Source organism: Halichoerus grypus, chromosome 3 (genome assembly GCF_964656455.1).
Source record: "Halichoerus grypus chromosome 3, mHalGry1.hap1.1, whole genome shotgun sequence".
Classification (NCBI taxonomy): domain Eukaryota; kingdom Metazoa; phylum Chordata; class Mammalia; order Carnivora; family Phocidae; genus Halichoerus; species Halichoerus grypus.
In genome coordinates, this window is record NC_135714.1 from 146,922,153 (window position 1) to 146,947,101 (window position 24,949).

General features: G+C 34.8%; 1 long non-coding RNA gene across 1 annotated transcript in view; it reads left to right on the forward strand.

Moving 5' to 3' along the window:
• LOC144381283 (uncharacterized) overlaps positions 1–24,949 on the forward strand; it is a 274,594-nt gene that overhangs the window by 59,414 nt on the left and 190,231 nt on the right. The window contains exon 2 of the long non-coding RNA XR_013446189.1: positions 23,019–23,082. This is a non-coding gene — a long non-coding RNA (uncharacterized LOC144381283). The remainder of the gene's footprint in view (positions 1–23,018; positions 23,083–24,949) is intronic.

Below are 24,949 nucleotides of genomic sequence, written 5' to 3' on the forward strand. Positions count from 1 at the left end.
AATCTCTCTAGAATCTCTCTGTAACTCTATATAAGATTTGATCTTAAGCTATTTCAGTTCATTCTCTCTATGGAGAGAGAAAATATACTACAATATGAAGTACTCTTACTCCTGAAGATTTGTATGCCCTCTAAGTCTGCTGTTCTTCGGGATTGCTTTGGATTTATTCTGTTTAGCCTAACTTTATTTTTAGCCCAGCCCCTTCTTACCTCACCTTATTTCTGATTCCTGCTTGTCCACCTCCCAATCAGTGCCTCAGAATCAGAATTTAGCTCTTGCCAGGATCTTTCCTGAATTCTCTCTTATAACATGGGCTGGATTCTATCAGTGGTTCCTAATTTGGAGTTCATCAATGATGAAAGTCAACAAATACAAAAATGATTTTTAGTAGGATTAGTCAATCTCTCTAAAATATTGATACACATTTAACATTTTGTCAGGATTTGTTTAACTCAGTGTAGGGGGTTGAATAGTGTCTCTTCAAAATCCTTGCCTACCCAAAACCTCAGAATGTGATCCTATTTGGAAATAGGGTCTTTGCAGATATAATTAAGGTAAGAATCAAAATGAGATAATATTGGATTAGGAAGGGTCCTAAATCCAATGAAAGTCCTTAGAAAAAATCAGAAAAGGACCCACACACATAGGAAGGTCATGTGAAGGTGGAGGCAAAGATTGGAACTGTGCTGCCACAAATCAGGAAGCACTTGGTGCATCTGGATGCTGAAGGAGGCAGGGAAGGGATCTTCCTTGTGCCTTCAGAGGGAGTGTGACCCTGCTGACACTTTGATTTTGGACTTCTGGCCTCCCGACTGAGAATACATTTTTGTTATTTCCAGCCACCAAGTTTTTGGTATTTTGTTGCAGCATCCCTAGGACACTAATATACTCAGTATAGCACATGGTTCATTATTTTATGACAATCAAAGTCTCAGATTGATTATATATATATAGATTATACATGTAATAGCTATATAATTAAATATAGTTTTATATATATATAAAAACTAATATAAATGAAAATGAACAAGAACACTTATATATTCATTAATAAAAATGAGAAAATATTTCCTATTCTACTGTTATTGTATATGGTCCTTGGTAATTTGAGTTCTAGTAGGACTGAGAAGTACAGTGTGTCATAGTGGTTAAGAGCCAGCCTGTAGAAGTTCAAATTACAGCTCTGGTCATTACTAGAACTGTAAACATGGGCAAGTTATTTTCCTCTGTGCCTCTGTTTTCTCATCTTTAATGGATAATGATAATGTCTACCTCATGGTGCTATTGTAAAGATTAAAATCTTGTTAAAATATTTTAATCAGTTAGGACTGTGCCTAGTGTACAGTAAGATTTGAATAAATGTTTGCTAATGTTATTTCATGAAGATACCGGTCTTCAACCCTTCATTTCCTTTTTATTATATCTATATGTAAATTAGGTAATAGCTATTGTGTACAAAGTGTGCAGGTAATGTGGGCCAGTGGGCAAAGACCATCCTTCCCTAGGTAATTTTCTTTCAATGTGATATGCAAAAAATAAACTAAGAGATTTATAATTTCATTATATAGATAAAAAATATTTTATTGATCCTGAATATTGACATTATTTTTTGCAAACTATGTGGCACTGCTAAATTTTCCACGATTTTCTGAAGTGCAGATAGCATTCCTCAAGTAAAATTTTTCTGATTCATTTTGTATTTCACTGTACTATGCAATGAGACTGATTTTGGAAAAAGTATAATTCCTAGAGAGAGAAGAAGAAAATCCTCTCCTTGAGATCATGTATCTATTCTGTGGTATTATACTCCCAGATGTAATAAACATGGTCTTTTGTTTGTCTTGTTTTAACTGATAGCTTTGTTACTGTTTCTGACTCAGATATCAATATCCAATGTTCAGTCTCACATCATGCTCACTTTTTGAATTTGAAAAACCTATTTTTCCTTTCCTTCTATCTACTTCTGATTAATATGTCTCACATAATTAAAATTCTTGAGATCTTTACTATCTAGAATCCATATTAGATAAGATTAGAGAGCTTGTACTTCAGTTCTTGGAAACTATACACTGTAGTTAATAATCTATTGAGCACCTACCATATTTTAGCACATTGTTAGTCCCTTTATATACTTCACTGGTAATTGTGATGATTAATTTTATGTGTCAACTTGACTGGGCCGTGTGATGCCCAGATAACTGGTCAAACATTATTCTGGGTGTGTGTGTATCTGTGAGGGTATTTCTGAATGAAATTATCATTTAAATTGGTAGACTGAATAAAGCAAATTGCTCTCAATGTGGATGGGTGTTATTCAATCAAGTGAAGACAGGACTAGAACAAAAAGGCTGAGTAAGAGGGAAATTTGCCTGTCTGACTGCTGAGCTGGAACATTGGTTTTCTGCCCTTGAAAGTGGATTGGAATTAATACCATTGGTAGTCCTGGTTTTCAGGTCTTTGGACTCCAACTGGAACTACACTAATGGCTCTCTTGGGTCTCCAGCTGACCAGCTACAGATCTTGGGACTTCTCAGCCTCTTTAATTGTGTGAGACAATTCCTGATGATAAATTATATATATAAATGTGTGTATATATATATATATATATGTCTGTGTATATACACATACACACATATATACGCGTATGTATCCTATTGGCTTTGTTTCTCGAGAGAACCCTAATATAGTAATACAATATTTTTGCAAATTTGATATTATAATTTCTATCTTGCAGATTAGAAATATGAAGATTCTTCAGAGTAGATGTAATCCTAAATTCACATGACAAATGGGTGGCAGATCTAGAATTTCAACCCAGGCCTACATAATTTCAAAGCTTAAGCTGTGTCATGTTGTGACTTCATACTTGTCACTCAAGTGGGAGGAGAAAAACATGCAAGAAGTACTAAATTCACTCCAAGACATATCAGCTCAGAAAATATTTCCCTACAGAAGATTGCTTTTGAGAAGTCAAACATCTCCTTTACTCACACTGCACTATAATACTTCTGTCCTTAATTCATGCTACCTACAATCTCCATAAGTATATTCAGTTCAAGGCTGAAAGAACAAAATCAATTTATCATTTGTTGCATTTTATTCATGTAGTTTATTTCCATTCTAGAAATAGATTAGAACTGATACTATTTATTATTCCTAAATAATTCCATTTAATTCTCATTGAGTCTATAGTACTCAAATTCTTAAATAATTACACTGCTTCATGTGAACAATTGTGGTAGAGCCTTTTTAAGAAAACTTTTTATGAAAAATAGTTAATCAGGATCACCTCTCTTCCAACTGACGATTACGGTGTTTTGAACACTTATGAGTCTAAATATTGTTACAAGATCTATGAATCTTTTCTCTGCTTCTATTAGAATTTCCAATCAATTAGATTTGGCACAATTGATCCATTTCTTGTTTCTTTTTGTTAATGGAGCATGCATTTTTTCATTGAGGAGAAATCACTGCTACTTTTTTTCCCTATTTTGTCAGATGAATTTAACATCTTCAAATAGTTTTCATGTCTTTGCATATTGGCTCCTCTATTATTCAGTTTTCATGTCCAATGGGCTAGATTTGAACTCTGCCAGGACAGCTATTTAAGCAGCTTATTGGCCGGGTTTTGTTGCTTCCTGGCCCTAATTCATTTTCATATATGCTCTCCAATTCTGTTTAAAAGGGACCAAGCATGTTTTCAAACTAAGAACTCCTCCCTTCTTTAGGAACACTTTCACTGACTATTATATATGACACTCTTTCATTTTTAAAAAGTAAAGATAAACCAAAAAGCCACCTTAAAATGCCTCTTTTTCTGTCAGCACAAACTCACTCTAAGAACCATTTCCACGCAAGTCAGCTCTATGAAGCCCTTGTTCTCTTCAATTACTGCTTTTTCCTTTTTTTTTTTTTTTTGGTATACTCTTGCTGTGTCCTGATCCTACTCTTAGGAATATTCTGTCAGGTCACCTGCTTTCTAAATTCACTCTTTCAATCCTTTATAAGCTAGCAGGGCATGACAAAGGGAAGCCACTTAATAGTTTTGCTACCTAATCTTAACACCTTATATTTCAAAGGGGTTTCTTACAAATGCTTCCACTTCTTATCAGATCTAAAGGAAAGAGTATCTCAAAGAGTAGCCCTTAAGCACTTGCCAATTAAATCTGGGCTATTTGCTATAATATTTGTGAGCTCCCTTTGAGGAAGGATTTCTCTATGTCTCAGATCTGTTAAATTGCACTCTTTATATTGCCGTTTATGCCACAAGAGGTTTGTGACCTCCGAATAAATTTTATGAGACGGATTTTCATAGCATGTATGACTTCGGTTTTGAATTTGTCAGTCTTTCCTCCTGTACAAGATAGAGGGCAGAAAGGGTATCCCATTTTCTGAAAAGAAAGCTGATATATAACATATAATACAATTTTACAACCACTCAAAGCTTATGGAAAATATAGAATAATTCATGTAACAGTTTTGCAAAAGGCCTCAGCATAAGAAAATATGCAGAAAGAATAACTGAATAGAGAAGTCACTTCCTAAAACTGTTGACTCCTAACCCACAGAACATGTCATGAAACTAATATATAACATACTGTACTATAAGTACTCACTTTGTTAATTGAATGAGGTGGTGATAAGGACTTAATTTTTAAAATGTCAGGACAGTATATAGTTATTTCCCATTCTTATAAGAAAGTATCATCTCTCTGTCTAAACACAGGAAAATAATTAATTTTAATTAATACATTAAAAGGTAGTGAAGAGAAGACCTGCACTTCTGGAAAGAATGGAGTAGGTATTTACTTTTCTCTTTTCTTCCTGCTAAATATAACTAAATATTCTGGAGAATGTATATATAAAACTAACATAAGACAACTGAAATGTGAAGAGAAGAGGGAGAAAAAAAAAAACACAAACCAGCTAGGGCCTTGGGACCTAAGGAATTATATAGTGGTTTTCTCCCTGGGTGTTTTTTTGTTTGTTTTTTGTTTTTTGTTTTTTGTTTTTGTCTCATATATCCTAGACTTGGATCCAGAAAAAGCCCCAACATAAGCTTGTTCCCTCTAGCCAAAGGACCAGGAAAGGGGCAGTCTTGCAAGACAAAAGTTTAGACGACAACCACTGCACTCCAGACAAACCTTACATTAAAAAACTGTGGACCTACTCCCACTTGTGACAGTAAAAAACAATGGGGTAGCCTAGACTGCCATCTTTCCCAGGCTGTAATGAGGTGCCCCAACCACCAGCTAGAGTGGTGTCAGAAAAGGCTGAGTAAGGAACAGGGACTTTTTTCCCCCAGAAAGCAGTAACAGTAAAGACCACTTGGGGCATCCCTACCAGGTAGTAATGAGGTACCCCTTCCCACACCTTCTGGGGTACTATAGAAGAGATATGGTGGAAAGTCAGTCAGGACTTTCAGCACTGCCCAGTGGTAAATAGTCACCTTCTTCCCCCTTTGCAGTATCAGTGGAGGCTATTTGGGGAGGCAATGAGGCACTTTGGCCCATTGAGTTGTCCATGAAGGTCTATCAGGTAATTGAAATTCCCACCCCTACCTAGTAGTAATGAGGAGCCCCCTAACTTGGTTGTCAGTGGAGGCCAAGTTGGGGATCTATACTTCTACCCACATCTGGTAGTAATATGTCAGCATCCTCTTTTTCATCTGCCAGAATGGTATCAGAGAAAGTCAGCTGAAATAGAAGGTTTAAATAAGATCCAAAGTCTCATAACATAGTATCCAAAATGCCCAGGTTTTAATAAAAAAGACCAGGAAGATCTCAAACTGAGTGGAAAAAAGGCAATCAATAGATGCCTACACTGAGAAGACAGAGATGTCAGAGTTATTTGACAGAGATTTTAAAGCAGTTAAGTGCTTCAGGGAGCAAGTATGAACACATCTGAAGTAAATGAACAAATGGAAATTCACAGCAAAGAAATGGAAAGTCTCAGCAAAGGAATAGAAGACATTTAAAAAAACGGACATTTTAGAACTAAAAAATATACATTAACAGAAATTTTTTAAAAAAATTAATAGATGGACTGAATAGTAGAATGTACAGGCCAAATGAAAGAATCATAGAACTAGAAGATAGAATGGCAGAAATTACCTAGTCTCAGCAACAGAAAAATGGAAAAAAAAATTGTTTAGAGTCTTAGGTGTCTGTAGGACCATAACAAAATGTCTAACCTTTGTTCTATTCAGGTTCTACAGGGAGAAACAAAAAAATGCAGGCTAAACAAGCATTTGAATAAGCAATGGCTAAAAAATGCTCCAAATTTGGCAAAATATATAAACCAACTTTGAGAAGCTGAGTAAACTCCAAACAGTATAAGCCCAAAGAATCCCACACCAAGACACTTCATAATAAACTTTTAAAAACTAGAGAGAGAAAAAATCTTGAAAGCAGTGAGAGAAATGACACCTTACGTAGAGGGGAACAGCACTTTGAATGACTGAGGATTTCTCCTAAGAAGCCATAAGGAACAGAAGAAAGTGGCACAACATTTTTCATGTGCTGGAAGAGAAGAACTGACAAAAATTCTATATCAAATGAAAATATCTTTCAGGAATGAATGGGGAAATCAAGGCATTCTTGGGTGAAGAAAAATGAAAAGAATTTATGTTAGCAGAACTGTCCTTAAAATAGTGACAAGAGAGTTCTCTAAACTGAAAGAGAATGATAAAAGGAGGAACCTTAGAACATTAAGGAGGAAGAAAGAACACAGTAAGCAAAATAAAATGACTTTCATTCTCCTCTTAAGTTTTCTAAGTTATGTTTGGACATTAAAGTAAGAATTAAAGCACAATCTGATGTGATTCTAAATTTGTATTAGAAAAAATACTTAATACAGTGATTTTACAATTGAGCAGTATAAAAGAACATAAAGAGAAGGTTTAAACATAAAGAGAAATTCTCTACTCTTAGACTGGCAAAATTACATTACCAGTAGACTGTGATAGGTTATGTATATATAATGCAATACCTAGAGCAACTGCCAAAAAAGCTAAACAGAGATGAGGTCAAAATTACTGTATATAAATTAAAATGAAATATTAGAAAATGTTCAGGTAACCTACCAGAAGGCAAGAAAAAGGGAAGTGAAAAACAGAATGAACATTAAACAAAAACTAAAATGGCAGACTTAAGCCCTAAAATATCAACTATTATATTAAAAGTAAATGATCTAAATGCACCAATTAAACACAGAGTTTAGCAGAATGGATGAAAAAGCATGACTCAAATATATGCAGTCTGCAAGAAACTGATCTCAATTATAATGCTGTAGACCTCAATTATAATAAAAAAAGCAGGAGTAGCAATATTAATATTAAATAAAGTAGATTGCAGAGCAAAGAAAATCACGAGTGATATTATATAATGATAAAAGAGTCACTCTGCCAAGAAAACAAAGCAATTCTTAACATGTATGTATCAAATAACAGAGTCAGAAAATATGTGAAGAGAAAACTAATAGATAAATCCACATTTATAGTTGGAGACTTTAATACTCTTTTCTCAACAACTGGTAGAACAACTAAACAGAAAGACAGCAAAGATATTGAAGATCTCAATATTAAGTAACAGAATCTCATAGACATTGAGAGAATACTCCAACCAACAGCAGCAAAATACATTATTTTCAAGTCCCAGAGAATGTCTATACTAAGATATGCCATATCTTAGGCCATAAAACAAAGCTTATCAAATTTAAAAAATAGATACAGACCATGTTCTCCAACCAAAATGAAATCAAACTCTAGATCAGTAACAAGAAAATCTCCAAACACTTGGAAACTAAACAACTTCTAAATAATCCATGAGTAAAAGAGGAATTACCAAGTTAATGAAAATAAAAATATAATAGATCAAAATTTGTGGAACATAGTTAAAATAGTGCTGAGAGGGAAACTTACAGCATTAAGTACATACATTAGAAAAGAGAGGAAGCTTTCAATCAATAATTCAAGTTCCCACTTCAAGAATGTAGAAGACAAAGAGCAAAATGAACCCAAGCCAAGTTAAAGGAAGAAAATTAATGAAGATAGTACCAGAAACCAATGAAATTAAAAAAAAAATAGGGAAAGTCAACAAAACAAAGAGCTGGTTCTTGCAGATCAATGAAATTGATGAACCTCTAGAAAGGCTGACAAAGGAAAAGATAAGACACAAATTATCACTATCAGGAATGAAATGGGATATTACTGGAGACCCTGCAGACATTACTAGGATAATCAGGGAATATACAAAACTACTCTACACACACAGATTTGACAACTTTGATGATATAACCCAATTCCTCACAAAACCATACTACCACAACCAACATATAAGTTGATAATTTGCATAGCACCATAGCTATTAAGGAAGCAGAATTTGTTATTTAAAAACTCCTGAAAAAGAAATATGCAGGGCCAGAGAGATTCATTGAATAATAATCCAAAATAATTAAAGAATCATTAAGTCCCTATACAATGTGTCTTGGGTTAAGTGTGTGTGTGTGTCTTTCTCATCTGAAAAAGGCGATTACTAGATGATGCCTAAAATTCTTCCTGAAGACTGTCCTGTAGAGAGTAAAACCTTTTGAAAACTTATGTTATATATATTCCTAAATAAATATCTGAGAAGATGGTGGCAATTATGCAACATTGGCCAAGGTGTTGGGTTTTTCCACAGGGTGGAATAATAGAGGGGCACAGAAGTTCTCATGTCAATCAATGTTGCTTCACTTTCTTACAAATTACAAAGTTATATTAAAATAGCATCTATATTAACTAAACTCTCCATACATGTCTTTCTCTACAAAGATTAAAGATACCACTTAGCACATTGTAAGTGAACAGAAGCCAAGGTTTTAAGTTCTATAACTTTCTGACTGAGTACCCTCCAAATTCTCATTTTTTTTGAGGGTTAGGTGCCTCCAACCTCGGATTTTTCCAAGGGCATATACAAGATACGTTAGGTGAGGCTTTCCTTATGTTTTCACACACTAGTAGTTAATTACATAAATTATTTTGCTTATATAATCACAAGTAAATATTTTAAAGAGAATTTTCATTTATTCCAAAACTTCATGTTATTGATATTTTAAAGATTTTATTTATTTATTTTAGAGAGAGAGAGCATGCACAAGGTGGGAAAGGGGCAGAAGGAGAGGGAGAGAGAGAATCTCAAGCAGACTTCAAGATGAGTGTGGAGCCAGAGCAGGGCTTGATCTCATGACCTTGAGATATTGACCTGAACCGAAATCAAGAGTCCAACGCTTAACCAACAGAGTCACCCAGGCATCCATATTGACACTTTAAACACCACATTCTTTGTTTTTTCTTCTATAATGTCCATACTCCTTATTACTTGAATAACTAGGACTACTGTTTTATAATTGGGTAGAAGAATAACCTTTAAGTGTAGTTCATTATTTGTGTTTGATTTAGTTTTGCATATATGATTTTTGTATTGATTTTTTGATTCTCAAAAATACTTCAAAATTTTATTTAATTTTTAGCTTCCTAAGTATTGAACAAATTGTGCCCATTCTGGAGCATGTATTTCAAAGAACTTAAGTACATTTTAAATTGAGTTGATTGTATTGTTTTTGATATGTAGAAGATGAGCTTCAAAATTTAAATTGTGGCAAGATGTAACTTTTTACATATTGACAAGGCCCCATTTAGAGTGACATAATGCATTTTTATAGTTTAAAGACTCTGAAGGGGCACTATGAAAAACACTATTTCCTCATTTAATTTACTTAATATATTCCTCTGAAGAACACCAGTGGGACAGAATGTTGAAGAAACACAAACTTTTAAAGTTGCCAATGATTTAATTTAACACAAGTTTCCTTGGTATTTGCATACACAGATTGTATTATTTATAATTAAGTTCCCTGGTTGTGTATTTAAAGCTTTCCAAATCCCTCAGTATCCTTCTGCCTCTTTGAAAAGTTCAGTCACATTTGACAACACCAATCTGGCATTTAAATGTAACAAATGGAGACACCACACTCTTTCTTTAAATAACATATACAAAGTGACATTCCAGGAGACTGTCTATGCCATGTCCCCTGTCCTCTCTGTCTATGGCTGTCATAGACTAGAGGTTCCAAGGCTGAGCATGCGGTCTATTACACTGAGAGTGCCTGCTCTGTTCTGGTTAATTTCCATATTTAAAAAAAAAAGGAAAAAATGAACAATCCCATTTTAAATGTTTGTTGTTTCTAGAAAATATTGTAGATAATTTATTTTTTGTTTTATTATAATCAGTAAGTCTATGTAAGACTGGAGTTCACTCCAAATGCAGCTTTAAAAAAAAAGGAAAAGAAAAAAAAATTCAATGGCTCAAGTCTAAGTAGTCTTTGTTGGATGCTGTCTCAGTGTATTGTGACTCCCCATTTCATTATAAAGCCATAAACTTGCTCTATAAAAAACTATGTTAAATACAGCAAATATAACCAATCTCTCTCTCCCCTTAATTACATGTTTTCCCCTGCCCACACATAACTCAAACCTTATGTTGAATCAAGCTGGAAATTTTGTTTCTCTTTTTTGCTCCACTGATTAGAAAATGCTTTTATTATGTTTTTTTCTCCTATCTTGTTTCAGTACATTCCTCTTATTACTTCTCTTTTCATTTCAGCGACCACTGTAGATCCTAAGAGCCAAATGTATCAGTAACTCTTTCCATTTAATTAATGTTTCCAAGTGGTATGATATGTATGAAAATTTTGTCTTCTTAGTTCCATGCTAAGATATTTTCATGCCAACCACTACTCAGCCGCCAATCCAGATTGAACTGAAAGTTTGGTGAATTAAGAGGTAGATGTATCACCAGCATTCTGTTAAAACCTATTGGATGGCAATAAACACACAGATATTTCAGATCCTCCAACTGCTTCAGTGACTATTATAAACAGCAGAAAAAAATGAGTAATTCAAGCAATCAGGACAACACTTGGTATCAAGTTGAAACTTGGGCAAATTGTAGTCTCAAAGAATGAGTATTGGGTTCCAACAGGCCATGCTTTTAGTGTTCAATTTTCAAGATAGAGAGATACTTAAGTGATAGCTTCAATTTTCATTCAGAAAGTTCACAATTAAATAGCAGACAATCAAAACATAGACAGTCACGGAGTCTCACTTGAACATGAAGGGCAGGTGACATTTATTTGTTATGTAGGGCAATGTGACCAACATCCTAGTTTGCCTAGCCTTTCCCAGTTTTAGCACTGACAGTCCCATGTCCCTGGAAACTCCTCAGTCCTAGGCAAACTGGGATGTTCATTGCTATCACTACAATGAGGTCATTACATTTAATTAAAACTATTCATTTATTTTCATTTCAATACCTTTGAATAAATTATGTTTTTAAAAAATTAAATGCACTATTTGTTTTAAACATATTTGACTAGTCATCAAATTTACTTTGAATTATCTATTTTTAAGCAGTAATTTTTCAATAAAAATTTTGGGCATAAGACAACTAAATCTGAAGTTTTAACTAAAATAGGCTTTTGAAAGATAATTTATGTAATAAAATAATAAACATTAATTAAGACTCTTGTTCTAAACCCTTTGCTGTGCCCTAAAATAAGAAGATAAATAAAATGGAACCCATTTTCTCTAGAAGCTTACAGCTCCAAGTTTCCAAGTTTCTGTGGAAACAACTTTGCAGTTTTAATAGTAGAGAGTCATGTGTTCGTAATGTTCATAACTAGTTATAATTACCAAAGGTTGATGTAGTGATTTATTTTGTCGTAAGTATAATGCACAAATATAGGCTAAATTTTGGCCCTCTTTGTTTTAAAATAGGCTTATTTTGGAAGCAACAGTTATTTGGATTGATTCAATACCAATTTTCAAAAAAGTAACAAATACTTATATTTTTGTATGCCGGAGTCAGGACCACCACATTATTGAAGAAAGATAATATAATATGAGGAATATACAAGTATCTAAAGAATAGCCTAAAGTAAGAGCAGGTGCAATTATATGATGGGTTATTTTCCTAGTCTTTTTATAAGCTATTTGGATGGCACTGTGTCTTGCAAACAATGCTAAAAGCTTTAGTAAGATTTCTAGGCTAGCCTGAATAAAAACACATTCTGTACCTATGTAGATAAAAACTTTATATTCACAATAAAGAGAACATATTTTGTAATCCTAGTGATAAAGCAAAAAAGAACAAATTAATAAAAATTATTTTTAAGATTTCTCTACCTCTCAACCAGTATAATCTTTTGGCAATGTCAATTTGAATATGTCACTTCTCTACATATACACACCACACATGCACATATACACACACTCATGTATTCACAGTTAAAACTCTTGATTGGATTCTCATTGCTTTAAAGATTGGGACAAAAATGAAAATATTTGATTACTGTCTCTTTTCTACACTAGTCCACAGGCTCCATTAAATCAGGGGCCACATCTGGTTTTGCTCACCACTGTACTCTCGTAGGCTAGCACAGGGCCTCACTATTAGTAAACACCAGATCCGGATAAACACAATTTTGTCTTATTTGCTGACATTTGAACAAAAGCAGGTTAATTATTAGAGGATGGTCAGAGAGGTGAAAATAACTTGAAAAGGGAGTTTTAAGGTTTTAAAGGTTGATATTACTTTTTCCTTCCTATATTCTTACGTTATATGTTGCTTCAAAACTCATGACTTCCCCTTTTCTTGATGCAAGTAGATACCTAGCACCCCATTAACATTCATGTGCCAAAAGGAGGAATATTTTGTTAACCCACAAAATGTCTGAAGAAGAGAGACAGAAAACATTTTCAAGTAGTTGGATAATAATTGAAAGTGGTAAGAGCTGATTTAGCAGGATGTGTATTTGTACATCAGGAGAATTTGTGTAAAGTAGTGGTCTGAGAATGGTTGAAGATCAAAGAAAGTTGCTTAAAGGGGAGTCAGATCCGTTCTCCCTGAGCTTGAAGGAGTCCGCTGGAGAGCTAGATGGCAAGCCGTGGATAATCTGCCCTTCGTTGGTACAGAACTAAGGGAAATCAGTGAGGGCCAAAAGTTGTTTTGATAATTAGATGGAAGCTATAGATATTAATAAGCTGATTAAATTAACAAAGTAGACAAAATTATTGATTGCTGCTTTCTTCTGTAAGAACATAACACCACATTGCATGTAAATCCTTAGCAAATTAACTGTACTAACACCAAATTAGAAATATTACCACACTTTTGCATTTGAAAATTGATTAGATAATTTAGAAGTTAGTATAACTACTTGAATTCCATGTAGTGTGATTTAGCATAATACACCAATAGAAAGATACTTGTGATAGCTTCACACCCCAAAGATAAATGGATGTCGATGATATTTTTAATGATCATCACAGATGGTAATTAATAGCTTCCCACAGAATCCCATCTTAGTGTTAAATTATACTGTAGTCAAAAATTATTTGGGGCTTATGTAAACTCTCTCTTGGGGGCATTTTCAGCTCCTATACTTTTATTGGTCTTTTGTGAGAATGGAATACAATTGTTCTGTGCTCTCTTTATGATTAATTCCATGTATATTTGAAGGAGGCTTTTGCAACCTTTAGAGTTATATTTTACAGCCTACATAAGCCAATGTGTACTATTTGTAGGCATGAAATAGCTTCCATTCTCTTGAATTCTTTTGTCAGCTTACAACCATTTAAGTTTCTATAGAGCCCTCTTAAAATACAAAAAAAGCTAAAAGTTCATCAGCTTAGAATGGCCATGAGGTTATAATTATTGAAGCTGGATAATATGTACAAGGATGTCCATTTTACCATTTTTATTTTTGTATATGCTTAAAAATTTTTATGGTAAAAATTTAAAAAATTTTTAAATTTAGCTAAAGGGTCAAACCTGTTAGCTAAAGGGTCAAACCATGCATGTGTGTGTGTATGCATGTGTGTGTGTGTGTGTGTGTATATACCCTGGCTGGCTCTTCAACTTTTAGATTCAGGGTTAGTGACTATTTCTTTGAGCTTCTATAGCTCTGTGCTTTGGTGATTCTGGGTGATCTCAGTAAAAGTAATTTTGTTTTATTAAAGTAACTAAATTTACTCAGGCAGGACATATTGCTCCAAGTCCCCTGGTTTCAATATTTGTATTCTCTAAGTGGTTATTGGATTCCGATAAGGGTCTGAAGAGGATGGTTTTTGCAGAACAATATTTCTGGACATTCGCGTGTCATGTGCCCGTTAAGACTATCTCTTTGTACTGTATCATCCACCGGAGCAAAACAAGAGTCTGACTTCTCTTGCAGAATAGTTCCACTAGTCAATGTTGCATTTTAGTGGAGAAAACATTCACCAGGAGTCAGGAGAGGCAAATTTTAATTCTTCACCAGCTACTGTCACTGAGAGAAATTCACATAACCGTGCTTCCTAACTCACTTAAAATTCACGAGGCCTCAACTCATAAGTACAGGTCACGCCTCTTGTTTATTTCATATTAAACCTCCACCATTTCCCAGAGGTCTCACGCTCCACACCCTCTTCCCCTGGGCCCTCTCCAATATCGACTTCCCTCTTTACTGAGAACACGAGGTCCTAGAACACACATTCTTTGAATTAGCCTCCTCTGTATTTATCAGTGTCTCCATATCCTTTTCCTCTGATTTTTGCTACACTCATCTGTGACTTTGCTCACAGTCTTTTCTCCCTGAGTTTCCCTTCCACAACTTACCTAACCTGGAAAAATCCGTTTTTACTCTAGTCCCAAGGCAATGTTAGCTGTCTTATAGCTTCCCTCCGTCCCTGCAGAAACAGAATCAATGTCATCTCGCTTCCTGGGGCACTTGGCTCATAGCTCTGTCATGGTGGAATTTCATAAAGTGATTATTTTCCTTTGCTGAATTTAAGGGGTGGCTGCTCCCACTCCTTGGGGAGAGCACATCTTTTCTCGTTCGTATGTCTAATTCCAGGGTACAGAGCATGGAATATGGTAATGGGAACTTAATAAATCTTAAACTGGAATTGAAATATTTCTGTGTCTGAAGAAAAAATGAAAAATGGTGCTTCCTTTTCTAAAAAAAAAAATTCTATCTTTATTCTTGATTCTCTGTATTTTAACACATGTTGCATTCATAGAATATCCTTTATTATGATTGCCTTTTCTCCTTCTCTACTGGCTTTTGTTTTCCTCAGGAAGTAGATGCTTTTAGTGAATATGAAAAAAAGGGGAGAAACAAAAATAGCATAGTGTGCAAGAATTCTATCTTTGGATTTATAAATGGATTTTAGGCACATTCTTTTGCTCTTCTGGCTTGTGTATGGGAGATTTATTACATATATATTATATTTACATGTATATAATTATGTAATATATTTGCTTCATTCTCTCTCCACCCCAGAAATTACTGCATATTAGAGCAAGGCTAGATTTTCACTGATACTTCTCTGCTGGGGAGAAGTAGGGACTAGAAATTGGCTTTGACTGACTTATCATTGTAACCCAGTTATTCAACTGCTTTAAATTGCCCATGGTCAAGATTTGGCAATAACAGAAATCAAAATATTTCCTAGTTCCTTTGTTCTTGCAAAAACCTAATTATCTTTGGTTTAGTAAGTTTATTCCAAATATATTTATTGTATAAATACTGTAAAGGCTTGTGTCTTTCCTGGTCAAGGCAGGGTAAAGGAGCTGGGGTGAATATTGATTATTCCATTCTATATTATTACTGTTCTATATTATTATTATTAATTAACATCATCATCATAATATAGAATTATTCTGCAAAGAAATATCTCTAATACTCAAACCCCTGCTTATTTTCCTCATCCTCAAAAGCCTAGATCTCACAAGCAGAATTTTAAGAAATATTTTCTACCTTTACATTTTCAAATTTATGTAATTCTTTTTTTATAATTTTTTTAAAGATTTTGTTATTCATTTGAGAGAGAGAGAGAGACAGAGAGAGCACAAGCAGGGGGAGAGGCAGAGGGAGAGGGAGAAGCAGACTCCCTGCTGAGCTGGGAGCCTGACATGGGGCTTGATCCCTGGACTTGGAGATCATGACCTGAGCCGAAGGCAGACTCCCAACCATCTGAGCCACCCAGGTGCCCCAAATTTATAATTCTATAAAAAATTTTCTTGACCATGCTTGTCACTTAAGATCATTTGAAAATTTTTAATTTAATATTTACTAAGCATGTGTGAATAAGCATGTATAGTGTTCAAAGTGCTTTTCCTGTTCAATATTAACTCACAAAGATGCTGTGAGGTTGGTGTTTAGTATGTACTATTATTAAAACTTCAGCAATATTGAGTACTTATCAAAGTCTGTGGTAAATATTAGGCTCTTAATACTTATTTTATTAGTAATTGGTAAAATTTATTGAGTTACTTTATGCCAAACTCTAAGAGTTCTATATACATTAACTCATTTAAACCATGCATTCACCCAGTAAGATGGTGCTCTTGTTATCCCCAACTGATGCTAAAGGATGTTTGAATTAGAGACAATAGATAGAAAGTAACTGTGTCATGATTTGATCACATCTGTTCATCTCCAGGCTGGTCATCTTCAATACATTATATGCCCCTGCTTTGCCTATCAAGCAGTGTAGACAATGAACTCCTTTTATTGCCTCCTTTTGCTTACTACCCTCAGACAGTGTAGTCTGACTTCTTTAGTGATTGTTTTGAAACTCCTTCAGCAAAGGTGGACAAGGACTGTCCCCTCGGCAAATTCAATTAGCTTTCCTCTGTCCTCATCTCTGATCTTTTTGAAATCTGCTTATGTGTGAAGTTGGTATAATAATGCTTATGTTACAGAGTGGTTTTCAGAATTAAAGATATATGTGCAAAGTACCTAGCCATGCATGGCACCCAGACTTATTATTAAGAAATCCTCATCACAAAGTTGCATAGAATAAGTGCAGATCAGCAACAGAATAATTAAAAAGAAATTCTGGGGGCACCTGGCTGGCTCAGCAGATGGAGCATGTGACTCTTGATCCCTGGGGTTGTGAATTGGAGCCCCACGTTGGGTGTAGAGATTACTTAAAAATAAAATCTTAAAAAAACGACAAATTCTGATCTCTAATTATGTTTCTCAAAGAACATGAAAGTTGACTCATTTATAACCCCATCAAATACTTAGCCGGGTGCACTCTCCTCTCCTCTGGATGCCGCACCTCTGCTGCTCTGGAGCATTTCACTTTTCAAATCTGAGAACTCTCCTTAACCCCAGTTGTGTAGCATCTCACTGATTTTTTTCTCTCCTCATTCTCTGGCTCTCTGTTCTAATGCTGCCTCAAAAAATGTGTGAGTCCAGATGCCCTTTTTGGGAAAGAGGGATGCCTGCAAGGATAGGGGAGGGGAAGCAAACATCCCCACTCACCCTGAAAGGCTTCCTTTCCCATGGTCTGGCTATTCTCCCTTTCCACTTCTCCAAACACACTGTGTTTATATGCTCCTCTGAAAGCTCTTCTTTCTACTATAAAAACTGAAGAAAATAACCCCCAGCACTCTCTTCCATTACCTTCTCCCTCTAGCTGTCTCTCTTGACGTTAAACCTACTCCAGAAAAGTTATCACCTCCATGCAGTGACTCCAAAACCCGGCTTTCTAATTTCAGTCTCTTTCACAAGTTCTTGATCTGCTGTTGCCCCCTTTCACTGGATAAATTTATCTTCACTCACCTGAGTGGAATGCATTGTCAATATATCAGCCTTAAGGTCAAAAACCTAACCATTCATCTTTTCTCTTCAGATGGACTTTCTTTCTGTTGTTGGTTTTATCTACTTCTGTTCAAGGCTCTCTCCTTTTCTTTTATCTTTGAGTCTTCCTATTCTCTTAATCCTAAATTCAATATGTTGCCAAACACAAACAACACAATCAACTTTACTGCTACTATATTTCTTGTTTCTTTCTTCTTCTTTCCATGGCCCCTGTCAATATGTTAGATCAAGCATGTATTTCTGACCTATATTACAGTGAAATAAACTCATCTTCCCAGGTCTAGTTTCTCCCTGATGGAAACCATTACTCATAGCATTCACAGATCTATCTTCCTAATCCACAGTTTATAAAAAGCCATTCTCCTTATAAAGAGCCTGTGGTGTCTCCTCAGCTTTCTGAATTGAGTTGAAACTCCCTTAGTTGGTGTTCAAGGCCAGCAACAGTGCAGTCCAAACCTTTATTTACTGACTCCTATCTGATTTTTACCATTCCTACATCCAATGCACAAATCACACTGGAAGCCCTATGGCCTCTGAATTTGCCTTTAATTTTCCCTGGCCTCCTTTGTTTCTGTTGACCTTTCAACTAGAAGGATCCTCATGGCTTTCATTCACACATGGTGAAAGCTAAGATAGCATTCAAGGCTCATTGGCAAGTTCATTTAAAAAAATCTTTTCCTGTCTTGCGTCCAAGCAGAAGCAATCTCTTTTTTGATCCACTAGAGCACCTTCTTTGGTCCTTTTTTATGACAGTCTATATCATATATCCTATTAACATTTTTTGATACTTGTGTTTTCTCCTCTCTCATTACTGTGAACTACTTGGAAGCACAATTTATGCCTTGTTTATGTTTTATTTCTTGTAATAGCAGGCAGATTAACTTGGGCATAGTAAATACTCAATAGATACTGGATTGAATGAAAGTAGGTAGAGGAATCTTGGCCAATGGCTTAATCTCTGAGATGCTCTTTGCTCACCAGGAAAACTAGGTGATTGTACTGTGAATCCCTATCTAGCTTCATAATTCTATAATTATATTTATAATTCATACAACATATATTCATAATTAGATTCATAGTTTTTTGGAGTTTGGGATGTTAGTTTGGAAGAAGAGTTTTCACAGTCACTATCAACTTTTTAACTGACTTCTCCTTAAGTTATTACTTTAAGGAAGACTGAAAGCTGAAGGGGGCTGGTGCTTTATTATACAGAACTGGATTCACATCTCTTACCCAGTTTTTGAGTGGGAAGATAGGAAGATTTCTAGGACATTCCTGGAATAATAAGATCACAATCTCCTAGAGCTGTTAGAGCTATATTTCATATATATAATATATATAATTCTGAAACAGTTATTGATAACAAAATTTACCGAGCAATTAGTAAATTGCCAGGCATTATGCTAAACTCTTCACTTTCATTTTATTATTCCTCACAGCAACCCATGGAGTAGGTATGTTTATCCTTATTTCACACATGAAGAAAATTCAGGAGAGCATTTGGTACTTTGTAAGCATTTGGTGAAATCTGTGACCACTGCCCTCATGTGTAGGTTGAATCTAAACTCTTGTAATCATTATTAAAATTTCTAGAAAGTTTGCCGAGCCTTCTGACTATATTTATTGTCTTTTCCATACCATTTTGAAGAACTTAATCTTACTATTTTCTAAGGTTTTATCTTTCATATAAGAAAAATATAAAACTTAGTCTGAAAATCCTTATTTTGACACTGGTAGAAATTTGGACATTTACTGACCTGCAGTCAAACCTTCCTCTACAAAAGTGTTTATCAACATGTGGTCCATGCCCACTGGTGGTCTTTATTGGGAGTGGACAGTGTCTGTGGACTGGTCAGAACTTACTGAGTCTGTCAGGTGCTGTCAACAAGGGTAGGGAGACATTGATGCTTTGGTACTGTCCATTTTTTAAGCAAAGTTTAGTAATCTGTCTGGCTAATTTAGTGAGTTTTCCCTGAAATGGTAACAAAATAACATTTTCCTGCATGTGATAATCTAACACTATTGCTAACAGCACATAAACTGAAACTGTAGAGATATCATTCAGAGCAGTACTTTCCAGAGCAAAACCAGGTACACATTCAGTACATATTTAAAACTGGTTATGCGCCAAATTTTATTTATTAGTGGTGAAGAAAGCTTTGCTCTCATAGAGCTTAGATCCTTTGGGAGGAGGCAAATAAAAGCCAAGTCAAGATTAATTTCAGATAGTGATAAATGCTCTGCAGAGAATAGAGAACTTAATGTTGTCAGGTTATGGGTCCAGCAATTATGCACCAATACATTTATCCTTGTTGTCTATAGCCTATGTCCCTTCTCATTGGTGCCCATGCTTATAGATCATTAAATAATGTTTGATAATCCCTGCTGGATGTGATGGTAGGTAACTGGAAATGTGGTGATATATATGGAGATGTTAGGTTAGATTTTACTGAGGAGCCACTTTTTTAAAAAATTTTTTTATTGCTATGTTAATCACCATACATTACATCATTAGTTTTTGATGTAGTGTTCCATGATTCATCGTTTGTGCATACCACCCAGTGCTCCATGCAGAACGTGCCCTCTTTAATACCCATCACCAGGCTAACCCATCCTCCCACCCCTCTCCCCTCTAGAACCCTCAGTTTGTTTTTCAGAGTCCATCGTCTCTCATGGTTCGTCTCCCCCTCCAATTTCCCCCCTTTCATTCTTCCCTCCTGCTATCTTCTTCTTTTTTTTTTTTCTTAACATATAATGTATTATTTGTTTCAGAGGTACAGATCTATGATTCAACAGTCTTGCACAATTCACAGCGCTCACCATAGCACATACCCTCCCCAGTGTCTATCACCCAGCCACCCCATCCCTTCCACCCCAACCCCCACTCCAGCAACCCTCAGTTTGTTTCCTGAGATTAAGAATTTGAGGAGCCACTTTTAAGTGGCTTCTTGTCACCCAGATTCTAGGTGACAAGAAGAAGGAAGCAGCCATGTGAAATAGATAGCTTGCCTCCATGTGGGGATAGAAGGACAAGCTCATGCAAAGATACTGTGGCAAGCAAAATTTGGGCCTTCCCATGCAAGAGAGAGAAGATCTGTATGACTGGAACATAATGTGTAAAAGAGACAGTGGAAGGAGATAAAATCAGATAGGTATCAACGGTATACATTATAGAAGAACAATTATCTGTGCTTTGGTCAATATTTTGCTTAATGAGTAGAGAAAAGTCCCAATGTAAATCCATTCCCAGTTAGTGTATGGGCAAATACACAACAATCTTTTGAACTATGACTGAATAAAGGTTTTTTTCTTCCTTTCTTTTCAGAACCAAATTTATTGAAAGAATAACTTATATTTCTTGATTATTTCTATTTACTCCTCACCAACTACATTTTGACTTTTTCCCTTACCTAAAATCTAAAAAATTCCTCTTATGCAGATAACTGACTTCCTTGATGCCAAATCCAATTGATACTTTCATTTATGTCTCCTTCTGTGTGAATCCTTTCCTTTTCCCCTGCCTTCCCCAGGTAGAATTGGTTTTGCTTGCATTGATGCTCTTTTTGTACCTTATGGAAATTTTGATCAAGCACCTTAAATATTTCATCACACATATTTGCTTATGTATATACTCTCTCTATTAGAATGTAAGCTGCCAAACTCTGAGTTTCTATCCTTAATGTTTACAATTGCTTCTATTCTTGATGTTTAGAACCTAACACAGACTAAGTTTCCAATTAATCTTTTACAAATGAATTTAATGACTAACGGTATTCCTTGGAAGCAGAGCTTAGCATTTTGGACCGTTCCTTCCCTTCTTAAGCTAGGTCCTCCCTCAGTGGATAGAGGTTTTGGTAGCAATAACAAGCAGGAATCACTATATTTGTCATAAGTATGGTTTTGATATGCAAATAAAAAGTATGCATTTAAATGTCAAATATTGTTTCTATTCAGCCAATAATTACAATATGCCCAATCTGGATTTAATGTTCAAGTAAATAGAAAACATTCTGAATGTGGGTAATCATGACCATTGAATGTCTGACTTTTCAGGTTGCTATTCAAAGATATAGGCTAGAGTGAAAATAACACGCAATTTTTTCCTCTGAAATATGTTAGTTGTCGAGGTGAAAGTTGCTCCTGGGAGCTTTTCAAATGAGGGATAGGATTTCTTTAAAGATTCACAGCACCCATAAAAGATTAAGGTCTGTTTCTCTGATCCCGGGCACTTTTGCTTTGTGACATCTCTCAAAAATATGTTTAATAACTTGAATAGTCTGAATTTATTACTTTAGTGACAACATGATGTTAATAATGATGATAAGACAACAAGATTTCTTAAGAAGTCTAAATTGGTGCATATAGCTCAATTGCCAAGAATATGATTCTTTTTCAGCTCTTGAATTCTTCACTTGTCAGATAAAAAAATGAATGACACACTGTGATATATTTTTAAAGAGATTTAAATGTTGCCACAGAACATGAAAAAATATTTTCTATAAATAAATACAAAAAGAGGCATATATTATATTTACCACTATGTCCTTTCCCAATAGTTCAAAAGCTTTTGAACGTTTTGTAGGAATCAATTTAGCATCTTTTAGCACATAGGACATGGTATGTCTCCCAAAAATTTGAATGTAATTTTGTGTTTGACACAAATAGCCAGAACTATAAGACAGAGACACAAAACATTCAAACTCATTTTGAGTGATGTATATTTGTTAGTTAAGAACTTCTGATTTGGTAGAAATGAAGAATAAATAAATAACTAACTGGATACAGGACTTGATCCATAACTCATGATATTCATTATTAGGCTTAATACAAATAAGTTGGTGAAAATTTTCAAATAATATCATCCATCTCACTGATACAAAATATTCTAAATATTGTTAATTTAAATCTGGTCATTAATTTTATTATTTAAGAGCTTGTGATAATCCTGTTTCTCAATTTATCTAGAATTGGTATCCTATGAATGCAATGAAAACACATTAAGTGGTCTACAAATGAGAAACCCTACTCTATAAAATAAGAGATTTGTGCTGCAAATGAGACTTTCCTGAGTGCACAGAGAAGATTGATTTAGGGTTCAGGAATGATAGTTAATTGGAAAAGAGTTCATTATCTTAAAAATAATGAATTCAAAAGTCCATTAATTTTTAAGTCTTTTCTGTAATTAGATTTAGATATATAGTAATGCAATTATTATCGCATCAAATAGATGGTTTGGACTTTACCATTGTCAACTGAATGAATGTTTTTGAAAGTGATCTTTAATTTCTTTTAAGGTGTTAACTGAGTTTTTATGTATACTCTAGTGGGATGACACTGCCACAGAAAAGCATTGGAGTTTCTGCACATGAACACTATGAAGATTGAAAGGTAAGTTTGTATACTTCCAAAAAGAAAAACAAAAAACAGGCCACTAAAGAAAAACATTATCAGCACTACAAGAAAACAGCCAAAACAAGAATGAGAGACATTCTATGGTGTAAATAATCAGGTTTCCATAATAGATCAATGACATTAAAAAAAAAAAAAAAAAAAAAGGTAGCGGGCTGCTTCAGAAAAGACTTCAGGGCCTAACAGTGAAATGCAATGTGTAGACCTTATTTAGATCCTGATTCAAAGAAAACAATCATAAAAATTGGTGAGATGAGTTCCCTGGGTGGCTCAGTTGGTTAAGCGACTGCCTTTGGCTCAGGTCATGATCCTGGAGTCCCGGGATCAAGCCCCGTGTGGGGCTCCCTGCTCAGGAGGTAGCTTGCTTCACCCTCTCTCTGCTCCTCTCCCTCTGCTCCGGCCCCATGCTCACATGCTCTATCTCTCTCTCAAATAAATAAATAAAATCTTTAAAAAAATTATTGGTGAAATAATCAAGGACAATTAGACAGGTGCTGATAATATTAAAGGATTATTAGAACTTTTGGTGTGATAATGTGGCATGGCAGTGATGTTTTATAATCTATTTTTATTTGTTATAATGGAATATTGATGTATTTACAAATGACACGATATCTGGGTTTTCTACTTTAAAAATCTTCAGAGAAAAAATTAGAACAAAGTGAATAAACCTGGATGTGTAAAATACTGATTGATGTTGAAGCTGGGTGAGTGATACATATGTTTTCATTATGCTATTTTCTCTACTTTTGTGTACATTTTTTATTTTCCATAATAATAGGTGATTTTTTCCACATTTATTAAAATGACCTATTCAACTGACTACCATATACATTCGGTTCACAGAAGCAGGTGTCTCAAGAACCTTAGTAAACAAAATATTGTTAGACAATTTGATGTCCTAATAGCATGCAACTTCAGAAATATATGAAAGTTTGTAGTTAGATGGAAGAATTATTATCTTAATCCTCTTTTATTCAGTCAATTCCCATATATGATTTTTCCTTTTTTAAACATTTTTTTAAAGAATGTGAAATATATGCAGAAAAGTACATAAAAATAATGCATGGTTTAATGAATAATTAAGAAGTAAATATTATGTGATCTTCACCTGTCTTAGGAAATAAACTATTATAAGAACCACAGAAATTTACTTCATGTACCTTTTTGATCATAACCCTTGCCCCTTACCTTGAGGCAGTTCTTAATTCTGCCTTAGTTTTGCCTGTTTTTGAATTTTATATAAATGGAGTGATATGGTATATATTATTTTCCCTTTGCCTCTTTTGTACAATATTATGTTTGTGAGATTTTTTTGTGTTGTTGCTTGTTGCTATAGTCCAATCATTTTTATAGCTGTATAGTATAATAATGCTGCCATATGCATTCTTGTACATATATCTTTGGGCACATGGGCACAGTTTCCTAAAGACTATAACCCCAGGAGTAAAATGGCTACATCATCAGATGTGCCACTCCATAACACAGATGCTCAGATCACTTATATTTGTCTTATATTTATCTTTTCTACTTTTTAATATATGCATTAAGATATTGTCTTAACTTCATCCCACTTGTTTTGATATGTAGTATTTTCATTATTGTTGTTTAAAATGTTTATAATTTTTGTTATTTCCTCTGTGGCCCAATTTAGAAGGGCATTTTTTTTTTTAAAAGATTTTATTTATTTGTCAGAGAGAGAGAGAGCACAAGCAGGGGGAGCAGCAGGCAGAGGAGAAGCAGACTCCTCTCTGAGCAAGGAGCCTGATGCAGGACTTGATCCCAGGACGGCGGGATCATGACCTGAGCCAAAGACAGATGCTAAACCAACTGAGCCACCCAGGCA